General features: G+C 40.8%; 1 protein-coding gene across 1 annotated transcript in view; it reads left to right on the forward strand.

Moving 5' to 3' along the window:
• Positions 1-19699, forward strand: part of DTD1 (D-aminoacyl-tRNA deacylase 1) — an 83061-nt gene that overhangs the window by 41828 nt on the left and 21534 nt on the right. The window lies entirely within an intron of this gene.

Raw genomic sequence — 19699 nt, forward strand, 5'->3', positions numbered from 1 at the left:
ACCAGGCAGTGTCTCTTTCTGTTGCGCATGGGATCGCTGTGGGTTGGAACGGACTCGATGGCAACTAAGAAGAACAACATTCTTTTAAAATAAATTATTATATTGGAGGCTCTTACAGCTCTTACCACAATTCATACATCAATTTTATCAAGCACATTTGAACATATGTTGCCACCATCATTTTCTTTCTACTTGAATCCTTGGTATCAGCTCCTTTTTTTCCCCTCCCTCCATCCCCCAGTCTCCCACCTCGTGAACCCTTGATAGATTATAAATTATTATTATTTTCATATCTTACATCATCCGCTGTCTCCCTTCACCCATGTTTCTGTTGTTTGTCCCCATTATGGTAGTGTGTGTGGGGGTTATACGTCCATCAGCTTTCCCCTATCATCATGGTGTCTTTACTCCCATGATTGTTCCTGAGAGGTTTATCTTTCCTGAATTCCTTGTGTCCAGAGCTCTTATCTGTACCAGCGTACATGCTCCGGTCTAGCCTGATTTGTAGGGTAGAACTGGGATTAAAGAACTAGAGGAATGTTGTGTTTTTCGTCAATGCTATTCTGCATCCTGGCTGGCTCGTCCCTTCCTTGTGATCTTTCTGTCAGGGAATGTCCAGTTGTCTATATGTGGGCTCTGGGTCTCCACTTCAACCTACCTTGTTTTCATTGAAATGGTGGTTTGTTTTGGGTCTTCTGATACCTGATCCCATCGACACCTTGGATCACATGGGTTGGTGTGCTTGTTCCATGTGGGCTTTGTTGCTTCCCTGGTAGATGGCTGCTTGTTTAGCTTCAAGCCTTTAAGACCCCAGATGCTGTATCTCTTAATAGCCAGGCACCATCAGCTCTCTTCACCACATTAGTTTATGTACCCATTTTGTTTTCAGTGATTGTGTCAGAAAGGGGAGCATCACAGAATGCCAAGTTATTAGAACAAAGTGTTCTTGTGTTGAGGGAGGACTTGAGTAGAGGCCCACTGTCTATCTGTTACCTTGATAGTTAACATATAGATATATGTACATAAACCTATATCCCTATCATTATATATTAGTATATATACATTCCTATATTTATACCTCTAAAGTGTCTTTTGCCTCCTAGTTCTTTCAGTTTCCTTTTACTTTCCTCCTGTCCCACTATCATGCTTGACCTTCATTTGGCTCTTAATAATTCCTCTTGGCTACATTGCCCTTGATCAAACCGTACCAGGCTGAAGAACAATATTTAAAAGTAAAACAATTTAGGTATAGGTGGTTGATTTGGAAGGTCTTCCCAGGAAGCAGAGAAGCATGTAGGAAGTGGAACAGGGAAATGAAGGGAAGAAAATGGCTTGCTAATGCTTGAGCAGCAGACTTGGGCTCTGGTCTCTCTGGGACACTGTAGACCATCTCTCCGAGTTGACCTAGCGAAGGATGAGGAAGCTATAGTGTAGTACTACCTCTTAGTTCTCACCTGTTGAAGGTCACTCTGGAGGTGTTACTTCCTAACCCTTCCCATTTGACTTGTACCTGGGCAGTGATGGGCTCCCATAGAAATTGTTCAGTGAAGTGTCAGTGGCAACCTCCGGGATGGATTTGGCTGGGCTGGACTAGGGACCTTTGGATCTGAACCACACATGATGTAGGACCTGACAGAAACACACCTGGCTGATCTCTCTCAGACCCCTTTAGTCTACCCCATCATGGTCTATGACAACCAACCACTGGGGCATGAAAGTTGGCAGCAGAGTGAGCCAAAGGAGACTTACTGAAGGGAGAGGTGTAGTAGAAAAGCCAACCTAACATTCCCTACCCTAGTATTTTGCATGCCTAATAGGGTTCTTGTAAACAGTGCGGCAATAAATAAATTAGCTTGCCCAATGGCTGATGGGCACACCCGCCTGCTTACTTGATTTTTACACATACCCAAAGGAATTTCCAGCAGAGCTAATAATGTATGAAAATTGGGAGCTTGGGTGAAACTTTTATTTATAATGTTTTCATTAAACAGCCTGCTGATTTAAAAATAGCACAAGACCATACCTGACACAACGGCAGGGTCTTCGGTGTGGTGGTGAATGGGTCCATAAGCTGTAATTCATAAACCACTGAAACACAAACTAGTCTATCGAGAGCAATCAGTCTGGCTAGACTGATTTTCTGGAGACCAGACCTGTTCTTGGAGATGGGTGTGGACACAAAGCCTAGAGAGTAAGATTGCATTAAAGCGCTTATGAAAAGATAGAAACCTGCAGAGGGGCATGCCATGGAGAATCATGCTTCATATACCTGTATCGGAGACAGGCCAGAGGCAGCAGTCTCTGTGAGCTTTCAAGGAAAACAGTTTTGTTGGGCTGTTATCTTAGTCAAGAATTCGTATGTGTTTTTTGGGGTAAGTTTTCTGGCTTCGGCAGTTTGTGCAATCATAGGTTTTTATGAGCTCTCTCCTCTTTCTTTCTTTTTTTTTCTCCAGTGGGTGCATATTCGACACTGGGCCAAGATGGAATCTAGAAATTCAAAACAGAATATGTAGCAAAGCCACCTTGATTACCTAGCATAACTAATTGGGCATGAGCAAAACTCCCGTTCTTAGTTTGAATCTCAAGTTAGTGCGAGGACCACAGTTTTGGGGGCCAAGTGTGTCTTTGCTGTGCATGTCCCTTAAATCAGTCAAACCTGATCTTTCAGGAGAAGGAAATTTGTGATTAGAAAGACAACAGAGGCTTAGATTTTATAGATTCATGAGTTATTACAATACAGTGTCATATTGTCATGTTCCTGCTAGTATCTATACAACATTACTTGGTTAATTTAATTTTTTACAGCCATTATTTCCTTTCCATATTACCTCCAAGAGCTGAGAAGGGGCTTCATAAACTAATTGAAACCTCGCCTTTGGAGCCTTTTGAGGTGCAAACAGTAGTAGGTAATCCTTGATATGAGGAGAAGAGCCAGGCATTTGTCAGAAGGGTGGCAGAATTCCCCACTGGAGCTATACAAGTGGGTACCCCAGAAATCCTGTTTTTTTTTTTTCAAAGCTATGTATTAAGTTGTTTTTTTTACAAAACCAGTCTTCTCACCTTCAAAGTAATCTCCATTTTTGGGGTACCCCTTCAGATTTCCCCTTGTTGTATTTTCGTATTACTTCTGTCTGTGGAATTCTAGCCTGTAGTATGTTATCAGTATTTAACATTTGTATGAGTATGTAAATTTCACAAGTCATGTAATCCATGAGGCACTCAGATAAAGTTTTGGTTACTTTAACAGTATTTTCTGGGGACCTGCCATCTAACCAGCAGCTGTCTGTCTCAGAGTAGTGACTGATCAGACTTAGTTGCTCTAGAGCAAGGAGGTAATAGTAGAAATACCCTGTTTGGATGATCTCTCAGGTTTTCCATTACACAGGAGTTTACTTTTATTTATTATTATTATTTTTAACTTTTACTTTTTTATTTTATTAAAGATCATTTTATTGGGGGATCATACAGCTTTTTTCAAAATACATCCACCCATCGTGTCAAGCACATTTGTACATTTGTTGCCATCATCATTTTCAAAACATTTTCTTTCTACTGGAGCCCTTGGTATCTGATTCTTATTTCCCCCCTCCCTTCCCCACCCTCCCTCATGAACTCTTGATAATGTATAAATTATCCTTTTGAGCTTTATTGTACCTCCATGATATGGTCTAGCAGAGCAAACAAAGGCTCAGAAGGTCCACTCATTCGTTTGTTTTATATTATCCGTCAGCAACTCAGCTGAGGAAGTTGATAGCTGAGTTACTCTTTCTATATTCCGTAACATGATTTACTTAACATATTGCCTTGAAATTGCTAGTTATTCAACAAAACGAGTATCTAATAGTGGCTCGTTTCATGCATCTCCAACTGAAAGGACGATGCACAGGGCAGTCTGAATGACTTCCCAAGGTCAGGACATCTTGTGCTGGTGATGGGAGTTGGCTGACACATAGTAGGACAGGAAGCATTGTGAAGAGGTTTCTAAAGCCATTCAATGGGTTAAAGGACTAATCAGCTTTAGGCATTTTGTCCTTAATCTAAGAGAATTTGTTGGGCATTCTCCTCCTTCCTTCGAGGTGTCCCTTGACTGTCCAGTTTCCTTCTGGCATCCACAGGACCACAGATACAGGCCACTCCCTTTAGGGTAATCAGTGCTTTGTGTTAGTTTTACAAGTAATTTCAGAGCTGATCTGATCTTTATGACTTGCACCATAAAACACTTCTGGAATCTTTGCAAGAGGTTGGCTGGGGGTCAGAACTTTTCCATATACACCATAATCTCTAAAAATCACAGTAACTAACTTCATGGGGAGTATGCTTTTATTTTGTTGTTTTTCCATTCTCTATTTAAAGTTTGCTCATATTCAAGACAGGACAATCTGGAAGGAAATAACTAGCACGAAGATAGCTTAAAGGCAGGCCATGCCTGGAATCATCCTCGCAAAAATAAAGGCAGGATTTGCCGCTTTCTGACCTGCGGGAGTTCCCAGAAGTTCCTGTCCAGGTGAGCCAGGTTGACTGGAGACCTGGCTCAGAGTTCAGCGCCTATGAGTCAGCATGGACTTGATGGCAGAGGGAATGGAGAGGGGTGAGGAGAAGAGAATTTACCCCAGCTTGGTCAAGGATTGGTGAGAGGCCTTAAGTGTGTTCTCTCTTAGCTGGCCCTCCCTTCATTTCCTGAAAAAGCAATCTGGGACAAGTAATATCTGCTCTTGTCTTCTTGGAGTATTAGAAATGAGGGATTGGTTGTTAGAATCTAAGGACTCATTTGTTTTCTAAGTGTGAAGATAGCCTTTAAAGAGCTTAAATGATGAGCATAATTTCAGGTTATATTCATAGGTCCTTTGAAGAAAGAGGTGCTATCTTGTAAATGTTAGCCTTAAATAAGAAAAAGAAGTAAAGCCTGAACTGGAGTTCATGGAAATCGACACAGAAATGGACTAGAGGCCCTGTGACAAGATTCAAGTTTTGTTTTTTAGAAGATACAGGTTTTTATCGTCATTACCCAGATCTTGTGGGCTGCAAGTTTTAAGGCACCTATTTATTCTCAAGAGCAATCTTCCCACCCTCAGGTCCTAAGTACCCATATTGTTCTGAAATGACTCATAAAGAGATACATTTTCCAGACCCCTTCTACAAAGGAATCTAGCATTTAACAGCCAGGTGAGTTTGGATACTCCACAGAGGTAGGATGATTGAGATGACAAACAGCATCCACATGCCGGCTCTATGCAGCCTCCCAGCCTGGATGTCTGATATTAGCTAGAGAACAGCGACTCTTGTCTAATATTCTCCCAGAATGAGTGGAACCTTACGGATGAGTCACCAAATGTGAAGCTCTCAGATTATCTGTTGAGGTGTTTCCTGCGGCCAGGAATGTCCCTGGAAGTCTAGAGTTACTTATTTTGTATTTATGCCATCAGACATATTATCATTCTACAGTGTGAAGGGGTCAGTCTTTAAAGATGTTTCATAAGTGATATGGATGTGAAAGGACAGGAGCCTATGCAAATCACGTTCACATTTGATGTTTCCAGTGCTCCGTGAGTCACCATGTCCTCACAGGAAGGGAGATGAGATGGCATTTCAGGAGTCACTATTCGTTCTCCATTGCACTGCTGCCCACTCCAGACACTGGTATTTTAAAACAGGCTTTCCACTTAGTAGTGCCAACACTCAGTACCCAGTGTCATGTGGGATTGTTAGGTTCCTGGATTGTGGTACCTCAGTTCTTACTTCGTGGTGCTGAAAGAATTCACACAGCCGAAGCACATTTGTAATCCCAAGAGTTTTTATGGTGAAAGGAAAGTTTCAGGTATTTCAGTCTCAAAAAGGTACATGCTATCTCTGGAAGGCTTGCCACGCCGGGCAGAAGGTGCCCTGGGGTTCACAACTGGGTATGGAAAACCACGTGGGAAGAACACTGGAGCAGGAGCATGGAAGCCATACTGTGGAACCCTAAATCCCAAGGGGCCAAGAGGGTGCAGGTCCAGAGCAGGCCCTGAATGGGAGCGTGAAGGCACATGTGTGCCCTGTGCCTCCGCATGTGGGCAGAATCTCACCCTCAGCTTACAAGATGCACCTGAGCAAGAGCAGAGTAAAAGAGAGCCCGGTGACCTGTGTATTTAACCCCTCTGGCTGGGAGGCGCGGTTGAAGGTTTTGGCTGATCTTATTGGCAGCAGTTAAGCACACCTGTGTGACTTCATGAGCATAGGTTGAGGCTAGATTGGGTTTCACCGGCATTTAAGGGGTGGTACTAGTCTGCAGGAGCAGGTTGGAGTTTTCCACAGGTGTTCAAAGGTTGCCTATTGCTTTCCAACCCCATTGTTGTGGCCCTTTGCAGGCATCGGAGACAACTCTCCATGGGTCCCTAATCTAGCTATCTATTCTATGTAATAGGGTCAACACCATTCAGATAGAGGGAGTGAAAAAGCCAGCCTACTGTTAATCAAAATACTAGAAATATAAATTTTTGTTGCTGGAAATTCAAAATGTAACAGCCCACTCCCTTGCAGTAAAAATTCCATTTAAGCTTAACCAGTAGGGATATTCTAACTCAGGAAGGAGGTCAGCAAGGTCATTACATAAGCAATGGAGTAGGAGGCTTCAGGTAATGATGGTCTGATTACTCACAGAAATGTAGCCATAGGAATTGTTTCCTAGGACCATTGAAAAACCTGCTTTTCAAAAGAGTCGCTTTGTTTGGAGCATTGTCTCCTTTGATCATTGCAAAAGCTGCTTGTTGTCACAAATTACTTGATTTTGCAAACCCCACTGTTTCCTTTTGTCCCTGAGATAAGAGTTTTTCCTAATCAACCTGGTCTTTGTCTTTGGCTGAAACAGTGCCAGGTAATCCTGGACTCTTGTTCATGGCAATGAATCTCTCCTGGTTGCTGGTCAACAGTGATTTAATTTCTCAGCTGACAAAAACAAAAGCGTGAGCTTTCTTCCCTTTGAGGCTCTCATGTTGTTTACTCTTCCAAGTAAGGTTCTCTCTCAAAGCTTTGAGTCACACTCTTTCTCCCTTACATCATACAGTTCAAGGTTATAATCCCAAATGATGAAAAGACTCCCTTTTCTGCCTCTGCGTTTAATCATACTAAGCTGAGTTGGAGGAGTTTACAACTCCATATTCTAGTCCTACCTTTCTGGGCTCCATTAGGAAAGGTGCAGGCCAACCTAGGATGGAGCCTAGACCCTGAACCTGCACACCTGGAACTGCTTTGCAAGGTTAGATTTCCAAGGTCCCTTAGCCAGCAGACTTTGTACCCTCTCTTTTTAATAGCTGTGTTAGTGTGGGTAGACTAGCAACACAAATCCATATACACGCATATGTGTATAAGAGAGAGTTTTATATCAAAGAGTAATTATACATTAAGAAAACATCCCAGGCCAGTCTAGATCAAGTCTATAAGTCCGATATCAGCCCATATGTCTGATACCAATTTATAAATTCCTCTTTAGACTCATGCAAACACATGCAATGATGCTGAATGCAGAAAGTCTTGTGGGTCCTGGGGCATTGTAAGCATCTCAGTGCTGGCAGGGGACTCCACATGGCTCTTCCAGCACAGGGCACTAATGTAGCTCCATGTGTCTTGTCAGCTGCTATGTCTCTCAGGGAGTCAGCCTGTATCCGACCTCAAGGGAGCCATTTGTCTCCTTAGTGTCTCCAGATGAGGTCATCAAACTGCCACGTGATTGACAGGCTTTCTTTCACTCTTAAGCCTCTCAAATTGACAACAGATTATGTAATTACCACCACAGTGTACACATGATCATTGTTTGATTAAAAAAATAAAACTACCTCATCTTGGGGTTCATAGAACATATGTCACTAGGCCTGTAGTGATTTTAATTATTCTTCACATAAACATTTCACTCTTATTTTGAAAGCTTTTGCCAATCTAGGCATTGAGTCCATCTGAAATACAAATTATTTTCTGTCTCTTATGTGTTTCCTTAAAAAAAACAGCATTTTCCTTACCTTGATATACAAATTTCACATTTTGGATATGCTGAATTCCAACAGTGTCATATGTGACTGGGCTATTCTAAGATAGATGATGTAACAGAATCACAGCACACTTGAGAAATGTGGGCTCTGCTTCTCACATAATTATCATAGGTTATTTAAAAGTTTGGTCCAGGATGGAAGGGTCAAGTTAGTATTCCTGCATTTCTACGATCTACTGGTGGTAGCATCTTTGAATCCATGAAGAATCAGGATTCGGAAAAGACTGGGAGCATGCACTAATTGAGAATTGTTATTCATCATCTTCTCAGAATTTTCTTCTCAATAACACTCAAGAGTAGAATAGTGAATAATAAGTTGTACTACATACAGGCATTTGCATGAGAGTAAGTTCTTGGAAGCTGGGGTGGGGAGCTTGAGGCACTTAGATTTGAATTCTCTTACTGATTATATTATTTGTAATATTCACGTTTTCTTTATTGTATCTCAAAAGAGGAGAAATAAAATTGGTAGGATAGCTTACTTAAAAACTAAACCAAGAAAGAAAGAAAAAAGGCCATCCAAAAACAACTTTCTCGGCATTTTACTTAGAACATTTTCATCCCTATATATGGTATCCCAGAACTCCAAACTCACTGCCATCAAGTCAATTCCGATACATAGTGAACCTATAGGACAAGGTAAAACTGCCCCTATAGATTTCTGAGACTGTAACCCTTTATAGGAAAAGAAAGACTCATCTTTCTCCTGAGTTGTTGCTGGTGGTTTTGAACTGCTGACTTTGTGGGTAGAAGCCCAACAGGTAACCACTAAGCCACCAGGGCTCCAGATGCAGATATTTAATACATGTAGAAACACACATACAAATACTAATGTAAATTGTTGGTAGTGGTAGCTTTCACTGAAAAACATTGTATTTCATGCTAGTAGGCTACTAACTTCTTGTTTTCCTGTTATTTTTAAAGAGAGAGACTCCAAAAACTATTCTTTTCATTGCATTTTTATTATGCAATGATTTTATTAATAAATGATTAGTAAATTATTTTATTAATCATTTAATTGGGGGCTCTTGCAAATCTCATAACAATCCATAATTCAATTGTATTAAGTATAATTGTACATATGTTGCCATTATTTGTTGTACATTTGTTGTACATCATTGTACATATGTTGCCGTCATTTCCAAAACATTTTCTTTCTACTAGAGCCCTTGGTATCAACTTCCCCCATGTGAATTCTTGATCAATTACATATCATTACTGTTATTCTATATCTTACACTGTCCATTGTCTCCCTTCACCCACATTTCTATTATTCGTCCTCTAGTGGGGTGGATTATATATCCAACCCTGTGATCAGTTCCCCCTTTCTCGCCCTTCCTCCCTCTCCCCACTCCCTCTATCCTTATGGTATAACTACTCCCATTAATGAGCCTGAGGGTTTTATCTGTCCTGGATTCTGTGTATGAGAGCTCTAATCTGTACCAGTGTACACACTTTGGTCTAGCCCAATTTCTAAGGTAGAACTGGGGAATGATAGTGGGGTGGGGGTGGGGGACGGGGAAGCATTCAGGAACTAGAGAAATGTGTGTTCCATAGGTGCTATACTGCACATACACAAGGAAGGGACAATTCAACCAGGGTGCTATACTGCTTGAATCCCTCAATGGGGGGCTGTCCAATTGTCTACAGATGGGCCTTGGGTCTCTACTCCAACCCACTCATTCTCATCGATATAATCGTCATTGCATTAAAAAAAAACAATTTTATTGGTACATAACCCACATGTCATACAGTTCAATAGTTCAATATATAAAGAATTGTACAATCACTACCACATACATTTTAGAACATTTTCTTCTGTTTTGTACTCATTGTTATTAGTGCTTCATTTCTTTCCAACCTCCCCTTTCACACCTATAAGAAACCATTAATCCTGTTGTCTCTATAGATTCACCTATTCTGCATTTCATATACTGCAAAACATATACAGACAACACAAAAAGCAAACAAAAAAGTTAATAACAATAGCAAAATAAAATGGAGAAAAACATCAACCAAAACCAACAAACAATTGGACATCCCCTTACAGAAGGTTCGCAAGGTTCACCAGTCAGGGTGCAGTGTAGCACCAATGAAACATACAACTTTCCTCTAGTTCTTTAATGCCCCCCCCCCACTATCATGACCCCAATTTTACCTTACAAATCCAGTTAAATCAGAGGATGTACACTGGTACAAATCAGTGCTGAAAACACAGGGAATCCAGGACAGATAAATCCCTCAGGACCAATAAGGAGAGTAGTGATACCAGGAGGGGAAGGGGAAGGTGGGAGGAGAGAGGGGGAACTTATCACAACAATCAACCTATAACCCCCTCCCAGGGGAACGGACAACAGAAAAGTGGGTAAAAGGAGACATTGGTCAGTGTAAGACATGAAAAAATAATAATTTATAAATTATCAAGGGTTCATGAGGGAGGGGAAAAAATGAGGAGCCAATACCAAGGGCTCAAGTAGAAAGAAAATGTTTTGAAACTGATGGTGGCAACAAATGTACAAATGTGCTTGACACAATGGATGGATGGATGGGTTGTGATAAGAGCTTTAAGAGCCCCCAATAATAGGATTAAAAAACAAAACAAAAAACCCCAGACAATATTAAAAACTAGAATAATTATAAAAGGAGTCAAAGGAGAGATCAAATAATAAGGGGCTAAAAAAAGAAAAAAAAAGAGGTTAAACTTTAACCGACTCTGCCATAATCCGTTTCCAATGTACTCTGCATGATACTTAGGCTGTTCACATCCCTGGTCTGTTGTGGGAGGGGATTCACAGAGACTTAATCTATGTGTGTTTCCCCTTCGCTTTTTAAAAACCGAAACAACTTTCCCCACCCCTAGTTAATCATTTTATTGGGGGCTCTTACAGCTCCCCTTCCCACCCACCTCCTCCTGTACCCTCAGGGAATCATTACTCTCATTACTGTTTCTGAAGGGTTATCTATCTTGACTTTATACATCAAACCATCTTGATTATACAGATAAGCATATGCAGGTCCAACAAGATTAATGAGGTAAGACAAAGACTATAATAGAAAGGGGAGGATTTTAATATATGAAGCTGAAACAACTTTTAATTGGTCAAAGAGAGATCAGATAAGATATTACATTTAACCTAAATATATCTACTATGTCTCTACAATGTTCTCTGTCTGACAAAGTTGTTCACATTTCTCAACAGTGGTCATAGGGAATTCACTGGAGGCTGAATCTATGTGTGGATCCTGCAAAGGAATTTTGGACATCCACTGTACTCAACCTTCTACAGTCTGAGTGCTCACAATTTAAGTTTTATACCATTCTCCCTTTTGGATTTGGATTTTATTATTTACAGTCCTTGGATCGCAGAGGCTGGCGTGCTTCTTCCATTTAGATAGTCGATGCCTTACTTAGATCGCTGCTTTTTTGAAAACAAACCTTTTATACCCCAAACAAAATTCTTTCTGATAGCCAGGCACGATCTAGTTTCTTCACCACATTTTGCTATAGCACCTTTATCTTCAGTGATCTCTTCATAAGGTCAAATGGTGCCCAGTTATTAATTGGAATAGTATCTGGGATCTTAAAGACTTGTATTCAAATAAGTAGCCATCTAAGCAAGGCGTCAACTAAGTCCACATGTAAGAAGCACGTCAGCTTGTGGGATCCAAAGAGGACAATAACAAAATTCATATATGACTAAGGGACAAGTATCAGAGCTAAAATTATGACCACCCAATTGATAGAAGACTGGAGGAGACTGGGATCCCCAAACCCATCTGCAGAGTAGACCTCCACTCGCGATAGACAAGGGTCTTGAACAGCCTTACTGAGAGACAGAGATCATTGTAATCTTGATTATGCTGGATCAAACTTGATCCTTGGTCATCTGACCTCCCTGTTGACCCAACCTGACTTTGTTGTAGGTGCAAGTATCTCTTGCATGTTCCATGACAAAAATTTTTCCCCTGGTGTTTTATTTCTTTTATTTTATTAATTTACTTAGCTAGGCCTTCCTCTTTATATTATCTTTTCTTTTTCTGTTTTTTAATGTCTTTAAAAATATATTATTAATTGGGATGATTTGATATGTATATCAAACCATTCCATAGTTCAATCACATCAAGCAGAATTGTACAGTTGCTACCACAGTTTCCAAACATTCTTTTTCTTCCTGGACTCCTTGACATCATCTCCCTTTTATCCTACTCCCCCCACCCTCACCCCTCACAACCCCCTACCCAGCCCTTATTCTACTTGCTATCTCTATAGGTTCATCATTCCTGGGTTTTACATACCAAAACACAGGAAAACATATAACACAACCTCAAGAGGGTGACATATGACGTAACACCTCTGAGATACACCCTAATATGAACAAACAAAAACAAAACAAATAAAAATATAGAAAATATTGAAAACCAGATCAAGTCCAGCATGTATCAGAGGGGGGATTTACTGACAAAGTTTTAATTGTTCAGGTCAGATTTAAGCCTTTGATCTTCTATTTTCATCTATCCAGTGAACTCTGTTTAGTAACCCCTTTCCTCCCATCCATCCCTCAGTTGTGCATAGAGGGAGTTCACCAGAGGCATATTTCCTATGGAGATCCCACAAATGAAGCTTGGGCTCCACTGTCATCCATTGCTTTCTACAACCCGGATTCTCACCATTTAGGCTCTGATACTAATCCCTCCTTCAACTTTGGATTATGTGATTTACAATCCTTCTGTGACTGATGATGGTGTGGTTTTTCCATGTTTACTTGATTGACATTTCATTTAGATGGCTGCTTGTTTGGAGACAAGTCTTTAAGACCACAGACGCTATTTTATCAAATAGCCAGGCTCCATTTAATTTATTTGCCCCATTTTTCTATAGCACCCATATCTTCTGTGTTCCCTACTTTACAGTGAGTATTGAGTAGGGCTGTCATGGGAGAACTAATTGTTCTTAAGTTGGAGTTAAGATTTAGTGTGAGCCCAAAACTAATTCTTGGGTCTTTAAAAAAATTTAGTATTAATTGGGAGTTAATACATATATCGTCCCATAGTTCAGTCACATCAAGCAGAACTGTACAATTGATTCCAATCAGTTTCCAAACAAGCCTTTTCTTCGTGGAGTCCTTGACATCATCTCCCTTTTAACCTATCACTGCCCCTGTATCCTCTCCCACTTCCCAACCCCAAACCCTGATTTGACTTGCTATTCTTACAGCGTTTCATTTACCGAAAGACAGAAAAACTTAACACAACTTCAAGAGGGTGACCCCTAATGAAATAACACCTCTGAGATGCACCCCAATATGTACAAACAAAACCAACATAAAACGGAATGGCCACCTCAGGTTTGCTGGAATAATGCACATCTTACTAGAGCATGTAGAGCATTGATAGAGCAAGACACCTAGTATTTTCCAGCTTAAGTTCTCAGATTACTAGTGTGTCGGAGAGAGCGTCCAGTTCACCCAGTGGAGTTTCTGCCTGGGAGCTTACTGATGCAGCCTCAGGAGAATGCTGTATGCCTTGACGGTCCAGGATCCAGTGTCCCAGCATTCCACGGCTTTTCCCTGGGCTTTAAAATATTGGGCATGGTCTTTTCTTTCTTACTCATGATTTGTAATTTTTATCTTTATATTATTTTATTCTTACCACTTTATTTGATCTTGTTTTTTATGGTTTGTATTGGGTTTCTCAGTTTATGAAGCACAGAAGGAATGGATGCATAGAGAGAACAACAGATGCAAAGGTTTATAGGGGTATCGGGGTGTGGGGTGGTCGATAGGAAGGGGGAGGGGCTTGGGGAACAAATAATGAAGGTGTGAGTGGGGAGGAAGCACTAGAACTGACTGTGATTGCACAACTCATTCTAAAGGCGATTGAACCAACTGGGGGGAGGGGCGGGAAATGTTCTAAAATTGATTGTGGTAATGTTTGTACAATTCTTGATATGAAGGAATGAGCTATTGAATTGTATGATATGTGGATTAGTTGCCAATAAAAATGTAAAAAAAGAAAGGAACTAGTCTTTAGGAAAAAACAGAAATGAAGAATATAACATGAACAGACATGTATATAACTATGTTTATTGCAGCAGTTTCGACAGTAGCAAAACATGGAAACAACCAAAAACCCCATCTATAGAGGAATGGAGTAATAAGCTCTGGTATAGTCATACTATGGAATTGTATGCTTCAAAGAAAAGACAGTGATAACTATCTTAAACACCACGAGACATGGACAAAACTAGAAACCATTATACTTTGGAAACACAGTCACTCTTACAAAGATTAATCTTCATCACCATTGTTATAAGGAAAAACAGAAGAAGAAATGTGGGTCATACACCACTAGACAAGACTGATGACTACCAGGAGGCCAGGGACGGGCAAAAATGCAACAAACAAACAAACTAATTAATTAAAATTTTTTTTTTCATGGGGCAAACAAACCCAAACACCCTCCAGAGTTTGTACCCTTCGTGTCTTCCTATTGATCTAAGTGACCGAAAAATGGAGGAGAAGTAAAGCTAAAAAGGACTTGGAGTCTTTAATGACATACACGTCATTTCAAACATATGGGATAAAAAGGGCAAGAGATCCGAAGCAAAGCCCAGTGACCACCGCTCTGTGCCCTTGGTGTAGCAGTCAGCTGCTGCCAGAAGTCCCAGGGCTCCAGGTGAGTGTGAGGTAGAGAGCTCAGTTCACTTACTGGGGTTTCCACAGTGACTTCTGGTGTGGCCTGTGAAGGCTATAGTGCGCCTTGAACGAACAGAGTTTAAAGTCCCAGTAGTCCATAGCACATGCCCGGGGTCACCAACGGCTAGACAGAAACTAGGTCAGAGTGTCTAATTAGGACTCTAGTACCAGGCATACTCTTCCTTATGTAAGTATTGTTGAGCATTTTCCCCATGGGAGGTGGTTCTTGTTTTCTTACCAATAGAAACGTACTTGCTTTCTCCAAACATGTACGCCCCTCTCTCCCCGTCTTGACTTGAATTGCCAGTAACGTTTGCTTATCACTCTTGTAGGGGTGTCTGTTGATTTGGGGGGCCTTTGGGCAGTGTGCGGCAGCAACTGACTGATCATCTCTTTCTCTTCCCTGGCCACGTTTCACTGCATTTCAACAGCAAAGGGAAACAAAAGAAAGACAGGCTGTCAGAGTGAAGATATTTTCCCCCTAGTTTGTGGCAGAATAGATAAAAAAATGCTAACCTTTTGTCATGTTTTCCAAATTATTTATTCCTTCTTAATGTGCTGATATACGAACTATTTGTTACCAGGACGCGACAAGACAAGGAGCTTGTGCCAGAGAGCACTCAGGGCCGCCACTCAGCAGCCAGTTGAGTAACTGGTACTTTCTCACAGCTGGGCTTTGTTGATGAAGCAAACTGTGTGTTGATTTCCATTTTGGCACAAATACCTGATTTGTCAGTGGTCCAAGTACCACTTTGTAAACAGTGCATGACTGGTACTGCTTAGTAACTCTGCTCTAGATACGGTTTTGTTTTTATAAAAGTAAAGGTTAGCAGTTACTATTGAAGCTCGCATACATTTATTCCATTAATATTTCATCTCCCTCTCTTTCTCCCCAAAGTTAATTAGGGCACTGAAGTTAATATGTACTCTCCTGGCCCATGCTACATTTGTTAGAGGGGCTGAAAATTTTAGTTTTTGCTAACTGAAGTGTGAGAAATATAACATAGTTCAAGACATAGTTTGTTAGAAATTTAAAATGAAGTTTTCTGTAACAGCACCAGCAGACCATTTTTCTTGTAATAGAAATTCCTTTTAGCTTAATAAAAAGGGATGGGCTTCTAACATAAGAATGTGGCAAACCTGTACCATTAAGAGGCATACCCAGTCTGGTACTTGGGTGGATAATGGAGCATGCTAGAGTTGGAGCTGTTAAACTCCTGGTAAATGTTATCCCTGAAAAATAAATGTATGTTAGTGTTTCTTTGATCATTGCAAAACCTACAGGTTACTGTTTGTTTAATCATTGTAAAACTAAAACCTATTTCTGCCACTTTGGTTGGGTTTGGGTATATGACTTGCTTGATACTGAACTTTTGAAGCAGTTTGGAGATAGCAAGCCCTACTGTGTCCTTCTGTCTCTGGCTTGCAGTAATAAACTTTGTTGTTGTGAGGTGCCATTGAGTTGGTTCCAACCCATAGCAACCCTCTGCACAACAGAACAAACCACTGCCGGGCTCTGCACCCTTCTCACAGCTGTTCCTCTTCTTGAACCCATTGCTGCAACACGGTGTCAACCCACCTCCTCCAGGGCCTTCCTCTTCTTAGCTGCCCCTCCGCTTTACCCTTCATGATGTCCTTCCCCGGGGACTGGGCCCTCCTGACAGCATGTCTGAAGGACGTACGGCTGAGCCTCGCCTTCCTGGTCTCGCAGGAGCACTCAGCCCAGCTTCTTCCAAGACAGATGCGTGTGCTTGTATCAGTCCATGGTCTTTTCAGCAGTGTTCTCCAGCACCACAGTTCAGATGCTTGCTTTTCCTTCCGCCTGTATTCAGTGTCCAATTTTCTAATGCATTTTCGAAGTAACTGAAAATACCATGGATGTGTCAGGCACACTTCAGTCCTCAAAGAAACATCCTTGCTTTTCGATACTCGAAAGACATCAAATGCATCAGATTTACTTAATGCAACTTGTCTTTTTATGTTGACTGCTGCTTCCATGAACATGGACTGTGGATCCAAGCCAGACAAAATCCTTCATAACTTCAGTCTTTTCTCAGTTTATCATGATGTTGCCTATTGGTCCAGTTGTGAGGATATTGGTCTTCCTTACATGGGGTTGTAATCCGTACTGAAGACTGCATTCCTTGATCTTCAGCAAGTGCTTCAAGTCCTCCTCATTTTCAGCAAGCAAGGTTGTGTCATTTGAATATCACAGGTTGTTAGTAAGCCTCCCTCCAATCCTGATGCCACAGTCTTCTTCATGTAATCCAGCTTCTGATTATTATTATTGTTATTATTATTAAAATACTTTTATTGGGGGCTCTTGCATTTCTTATCACAATCCATATATTCCTTCAGTGCGTCAAGCACATGTGCACATATGCCACCATCATCATTTTCAAAGCATTTTTTTCTCACTTGAGCCCCTGATATCCGCTCCCCATTTCTACCCCCTCCTTTCCCTGCCCACCCTCCCTCCCAAACCCTTGATAAGTTATAGATTATTTTTTACATATCTTATATCGTCCTCTGTCACCCTTCCCCACTTTTCCATTATTCATCCCCCTGAGAGGGGTTCTAGGTTGATCCTTGTGATCGGTTCCCCCGTTCTCCCCTCACCCTCCCCTAATCCTCCTGGTATCGCTACTCTTCTTTTTGGCCTTGAGGGGATTATCTATCCTGGGTTTCCTGTGTTTTGTGCTCTTATCTGTAGCAGTGTGCATGCTCTGATCTAATCCAGTTTGTAAGGTAGAATTGAGGTCATAATAATTGGGGAAAGGAAGCACTAAAGAACTAGAGGGAAGTTGTGTGTTTCACCGGTGCTATACTGCACCCTGACTGGCTCATCTCTTCCCTGTGATCCCTCTGTGAGGGGATGTCCAATTATCTACAGATGGGCATTGGGTCTCCACTCCTTGCACCGTCCACCCTCCCCACCCCCCCGCTGACCAATCTATTCACCTTGGGTATGATAGGTGCCGGATACCTGATCCCATCAATAGCACATGTGGGTTTTGTTTCTTCTGAACTAGCTGACCGCTTGTTTATCTTCAAGCCTTTAAACCCCAGATAATATATTTTTTGATAGCCGGGCACCATCAGCTTTCTTCACCACATTTGCTTATGCACCCATTTTGTCTTCAGTGATTGTGTTGGGAAGGTGAGCATCACAGAATGCAAGATCGTTTGAACAAAGTGTTCTTGTGTTAAGGGAGTACTTGAGTCGAGGCCCAATGTCCATCTGCAACCTTAATTCATAACATATAAATATATGTATATAGATCTATTTCCCTAACCTTATATATAAATATGTTTACATATGTACCTGCCTGTATTTAGACCTCTATAAATGTTCTTTGCCTCCTAGTTCTTTCCTCTATTTCCTTTTACTTTCCTCCTGCCCCACTATCACATTTGGCCTTCCTTCAGGTTTCAGTACTTCTTCTCAGTTACATTGCCCTTGATCAAGCCCTACCAGGCATCCTAAACCCTCCTCTCCACCAATTTTAAATCACTTGTTGTTCCTTTGTCCCTGGGTTTGTCCCTCCCACCCACTTCCTTTCCCTCCCTCTCCTGTGTCCCTCTGGAACTGTCAGTCCCAGTGTTTTTTCCTCTGGATTGTTTATCTCGCCTATCTTATCTAGATAGACATGCAGAGCAATAATAAGCACAAAAACAAGGCAGAGCCAAACAAGAGATTCTGTATATTCTCCCCATCCTCTTGATGCTTCCTTCATCACTTAACAGTTTGCCCATAGATTCTTTCACCATTACAACTCAAGGTCCTTCCTGATAACATGTCCTGAGTGTGTGAGATGAAATCTTGACATCTTTGCTTCTAAGGAACATACTGGTTGTACTTCTTCCAAAACATATTTGTTCGTTTTTTGGCCATCCATGATACATTCAGTATTTTCTGTCCACACCATAAGTCAAAATCAATTATTTTTGGTCATCTGTATTCATTGTTGAGCTTTTACATGCATATGAGGCAATGAAAAAACACCACAACTTGAGTCAGGTATTCGTTGGTCCTCAGAGTGATATCTTAAAAAAATACTTTAAAGAGGCCTTTTTCAGTTGATTTGCCAATTGAAATACTTTACCTGACTTCTTAACTAGTGCTTTGATTGTGGATCCAAGTAGAATTAAGTCCTTGAAAACGTTAATATCTTTTTAACTTTATCTTGATGTTGCTTTTTGTCCAATTGTGAGGACTTGGTTTCTTTATGTTGAGTTCAGCATTCTGGTCTTCGCCAATAGGCGTTTCATGTCCTCTTTGCTGTCAGCCAGCAAAGCTGTGTTGTCTGCATATCACAAGTAGTTAGTGATCATGCTATTGAATTCATCGTTTTATAAGTCCAACTTCTTGGATCACTTGCTCAACATACAGATTGAATAAATATTGCTAAAGGACTAACAATATTTTTACTGATATTAAATCACATCGTATCCTCTATTCTGTTTGGAGGACTGCTTTTTGGCCTCCACATAGGCTTCTCAGAGCATAGCTATGTGTTCTAAGAGCTCATGGTTTGCTCAGTATTAGCCGTAGTTTGTGTGAACCACTTAGTAGAGTGTCTGTGCACAGTCAATAAAGGAAAAGTAAAACGTAAATATCTTTTTTGGTATTCTCTGTTTTCACCTAAGATCCATCAGTACTAGTAATGATACTCCTCATTCCAAGTCATCTTCTGAATCTGCTTGAATTTCTAATAGTTCCTTGCTGCAATCATTTAAAAATGATCTTCAAAATTGAAAAATAAATAAATAAAAATAAAAAAGAAGGAAAAATGATCTTCAGTAATATTTTACTTGCATATGAGACTAGTCATATTGTTCCATAATTTTTGCATTTTGTTGGATCACCTTTCTTTGGGATAGACACAAATATGGATGTCTTCCAGTTGGTTTCTCAACTGACTGTTTTTCATATTTCTTGGCATAGACAAACGTGCACGTTAGTGTCTATTCATTGCACCAGCTC

Source organism: Tenrec ecaudatus, chromosome 12 (genome assembly GCF_050624435.1).
Source record: "Tenrec ecaudatus isolate mTenEca1 chromosome 12, mTenEca1.hap1, whole genome shotgun sequence".
Classification (NCBI taxonomy): Eukaryota; Metazoa; Chordata; class Mammalia; order Afrosoricida; family Tenrecidae; genus Tenrec; species Tenrec ecaudatus.